This window comes from Lepisosteus oculatus, unplaced genomic scaffold (assembly GCF_040954835.1).
Source record: "Lepisosteus oculatus isolate fLepOcu1 unplaced genomic scaffold, fLepOcu1.hap2 HAP2_SCAFFOLD_37, whole genome shotgun sequence".
Taxonomy (NCBI): Eukaryota; Metazoa; Chordata; class Actinopteri; order Semionotiformes; family Lepisosteidae; genus Lepisosteus; species Lepisosteus oculatus.
Window position 1 is genome coordinate 552086 of NW_027167902.1, and position 5085 is coordinate 557170.

The window sequence follows — 5085 nt, forward strand, 5'->3', positions numbered from 1 at the left end:
AATGTGTCTTGTTTAATGAACAATTTCATTTACTTTAGTAAAAAGTGTTGTTTACTGTAGTCCTAGCATGGATGCAATTGTTAGAAAAAACGGGAATGAAAAACTGAATGTTTCATACAATATGGGTTTGTGTTAACCCACACACCTAAGTGAAATGTTTGATTACGTTTACAAGACATAACACATAGTTCAGTTGAGTGTGAAAGGGAACAACAGAGAAAGTCACAAACAAAACATTTGTGAAGGACTTGATGAATGTTTTTTCTTTAGAAATGACAAAAAATAAAGAATTTTTCAACAAGATGTCTTTCTATAGCGAGTTTCATTTGAGATAGTCTTTTCTTAGAAGTGCAAGAGTGGTATTCCCTACAACTTATTCCCCAATTTGATCATTCTCAGAAATTAGGAGACGGAAACCACACCTACTGTAATATTAGACCTTGTAACAAGGCAACTAGGTTTCAATGGCTTAAAAGGTGCAGAAAGAGGCTCATGTATAATGACCTCCAGTGTCCCACAGGTTTCCCAAATCATTTCTTAGAGTATGGAAAAAGAGGAAATAAAGTGTCTACAGAAAGCGTATACCCCCTTGAACTTTGTTCAGTTTGTTGCGCCAGTGCCCGAGTTTCATGCAATTAAATGAGGACCTCTATCTCACACCACATATGTTATACTTTCAATGGGAAAAAAGGAAATATTACAATTGTATACATTTTCACCCACATGTTAATATTTGGTAGAAGCCCTTTTCACATCAATTTCAGCTGTGAGTCTGTTGGTAATGGGCTCCACCACCTCTGCACCAACAAGATTTGATAATATTTGAGAATTTCAGAAGTCTGTCTGGTTTAGCTGAAGAATCAGCTAAGGTAAGTTTCAGGAAGAGCATCTGATTTCTTTCAATAAAGCAGAACAGAGAAAAAACACACAATACAAAATCATGAGAATTTGTATCCATATGACACTTTGACTCGAATACTTTTATCAGACCTACACAGAGTATATACTGTACACACTTTTTCAGCCCAGGTTTATACATTTGGATCTGCCATTTGTAGGTGTTTTTGTGTCTTAGCTCAACACTGTGAAACCTGTAGTTACAAACATGGAGGATGAAGACATGAAGACATATATTGTACCTCTGACCGGCCTACCTTCCAAGAGGTGAAAGATGAAACTTTTCCTTTATCGTCAACTCAGTGAATGTCTCTAAACTTTCGAAAGCTGTAACAAAGAATAAGTTAAAAAACTTATTTTCATTGGACCCACAGAAAAGTCAAAGTTGTCCATAGAAATGCCCGTCTAAATCAGAAATCTACAGCACAAAGGCAGTGGCCTTTCGGGACATAAAAATGAAATCAGACTTTACTCAGACGAATTGCCCTTGGTCACGGACATCTTGCTATCAGTCACTACAAAGATGTTTTCTCTCGTGCCATGGCTTGCCTGACTTGCTTCTTCTGCTGGATGGCTTCTGGTCGCTGGTCACGATCGACAGCCAGCATGTCCTGGAGCAGTGTCCTTAGCTCCGTGCTTATGGCTCTATTTACTTTCAGGGGGATGTGGAACTGCAGCCAGGGGTTCTCATCCAGGGCCTCTCCAACAGGCCCTGACAGACATATGCTCCTGTATCGGAAACACACTTTAGTTCAATTCTAAAATATTTCTCATAGGACTGAAGGAACCTTTCTAAAGATTCACATCTCTAAAGATCTAACCTGGACTGTGAACACTGACTCTATCATGAAGAAGGTTCAGCAGCGCCTCTATTTCTTAAGGTGCCTCAAGCGATGGGGGATGCCAATACATGTGTTGGTGAACTTCTACCGCTGCACTATCGAGAGCGTCCTCACCAACGGGATCACCGTGTGGTATGGCAACACCTCTTCGCGAGAAAGAAAGGCACTGCAGAGAATGGTCAATATGGCCCAGAAGATCATTGGCTGCGGTCTCACCGAGATTAAACAGCTCTATGAGGACCGCTGCCGTGGTAGAATTCTGGCCATCACAGAGGACAGTCACCACCCCGGGCATGAGCTCTTCACCCCACTGCCCTCAGGCAAGAGATATAAGAGCATACGGACACTTACCACTAGATTCTTCAATAGCTTCTATCCACAAGCAGTGAGACTGGCGAACACATTTAGCCATCCCCCTCGGACCACACCCACACCATCACCATCTACCTCATTGTAATTTATTTATTGTACGTCTCCAGTCATTGTTTACATGTCTGTATTGTTTACATTCAAACTGCCTGCATGTTTACTTGCACATTGTCTATTGTTTGCACATTGTCTTGATGCACTGTTTGCACTTTGTTTTGTTTTTACACTTGTTTTACAATCGAGAGACTTTCTGTAAGTAAGAATTCCATTGTACCAGTACCGGTTACATATGGCAATAAAGTTCAAGTTCAAGTTCAAGTTCTTTGCCTGTTAAGAGTTAACAATTAGGTCCTCAAGAACTGTTTTACGGTTTTCTACACTCCTGGCTGGCCAAGGTCTCTTTAAGGTCTCTTAAGTGGAGGTGTAACTCATGTATCCTACATGTGATTTAGCAACATGAAAGGGAATAGCTTCTTATCGGATTATGGTCTTGGTTAACTGCCTAAGGCTGACCTAAGTGCCTAACTTTCTGACTTTCTTTATACCTTATATGTTAAGAAGCTTCTTCTGACCAATCAGAAATGTATGCTTTATGTATGAACATTTTGCTCATCAAAGTGAGTGAGAGACAAGGTTAACAGAAATTAGCCACGGCAGTAAATGACAGCATATTTTTGGGTTCTTAAATGGTCTCTACCTGGCACACCTGCAGTGCAAACTGACACACACTGTTTAGAGAAACAGCTACTCTATTACTAATATTAATGAAACATTTCTTATTCTATGGAACAAAAACAAACAGTAAAACTAAAACACAGATCTCTTAGCTTCCTATTTCATGAACCAGATGACTGAATGACCAAGCCTAACTAGTAGCCAGAACCCCAGTTAACCCTCCGTAACACAAAGTTTAACCACACGACAGGAACTCTTTCAAACTGAGTGAAAATCATAAATGGATCCATAACTTTACATCAATTTACTATGTTGTGCCAATACCTGCATTTACATTTAGAACGAATGATGTCATAGAACCAGCATCACACCAGTTCCAGGTGTCTCCAAGGAGACAACAGAACTTCAGTTGTGTTTGCTAAAATACACACTTTGAAACATACTGTAACACTTAGTTAACATGTCTGGTTTAGTTGAAGAATCGGCTAAGGTAAGTTTCAGGGTTTAATGGTGGGATGGCACCTGTGCTTTTTTCCCCCAACCGCTAGAATATGATTCGCTCCAAACCCAAAAGAAATACTGCACAGTTCAGGAACTTCATCAACCTAGCAACTGTAAAATAAGCTTACAAACAACTGAATTGAAATGCCAAAAAGTTCAGAGAAAGGCACAAACTATGTTTACTTGGGGTTTACAAAATTAAAGCTAACTAAAACTGTAATGATAAACAATCATGCTGCCAATGGACAGAGAAATATCATGTTTTTTGAATAATGTATTATTTGTTACATAGGAACCCAGTATAAGGGAATCCCTTGCGATCCTGTCTGCAGAGATAAAGGTAAGTATTGTTTTCTCTTTAGCTCTGTCACTCCAAGAAATATAATGAACATAAATATATTTGCCAATCTTTTCATAGTAATCCAAACAACTCTGCGTGTATCTGACATTTGTAATATTTATCTACCGCAGTATAACTCTTCTGGCAAGGCGATTGGTATTGTACCTTGAAAGAAAACTGATTGGAAATGTCATGTACTCTATGGTTTCTATTGATGTCAAGTGGCAAATGTTGACTGGTGATGTTATGTGAATCTTAGGAAATGGTCATTTTTCAATCGAGTCTATGTTTCTCAGAATTTGAGACAGAGAGGTCAATCTCTGCAATCCGAGCTGAGGGCATTTCTTGGAATGGAAAGGTAAGAGCAACGTGTTCTTTGATATTCTCTTAAGACTCTTCGCCAGATTTAACGATGAAAAATGTAAATAATAATAACAAACATTATTTTATATAGTGCCTTGAAAGGTGGCTTCTTTACAGAATGACAAAACCAACTACAATAAATAATACACAAGATATGCATGATGACAATACACAGTTAGAGGAGACAGTAGATGGTCATTGTCAGTGTATTCTGAAGGTAGTTTTCCAATTTTTTGGAACGGGGTAAAAGAGGCCACCTCTACTAGAATCTTTGTCCTAACCAAAAATGTAACAAAGTATAATAATAATATTAAAAATAATAATAATAAACTTTATCTATAGAGCACCTTTCATACAAATAGTGCTTTGGTGCTTTAAAAACCAAGCGTAAAGATAAAATATTAAAATTGAGAGATATACTTTCAGTTGTAAAGGAAAATACAGCAATACAGTAAAGCAACATACATGTCAATTAAATAAATAAAAATTAGGAAAGTCGTAATAAAATAAGAACAATTAAAGAGAACTAAAAAAAGAAACAGAAATAGAAAGAACAAAGAACCACTTTAACTTAAAGCAACATTTTCAAATGTTTTTTTAAAACAATGTACCGAGCTTGACTGCCTAATAAAAAGTGGAAGTGAGTTTCATAATTTAGAAGCATAAAAACAAAAAGCAGCCTCTCCACTCTTTCTGCATTTCACATGTGGTATTTGCAGTAGGCCAGTATGTGCAGATCTCAGGTCACGTATAGGAACATATGAAGACAGACATTCAGTAAGGTACAGACGTGCTAGGTACGCTTAAAGCTTTAAAAACAAGTAAAAGAACTTTCAAATTTATCCTAGATAATACAGGTGACCAGTGAAGTTTTTTCAAAACAGGAATGATATTCTCTTTCTTGTATTTGTTAGGATCTGTGCTACTGCATTTCGAACAAGTAGTAAGGGATTTATTGTTTTCTTGGGAAGCCCACAAAACAGAGCATTATAATCATATCCACATCAATGTGAGCAATGGAGAAGTCAAATTAACGTGTCTAAATATCATCTAGTTCTATCCCAGGGAAGAGGGCTGTTGCCTACACAGACGACAAGA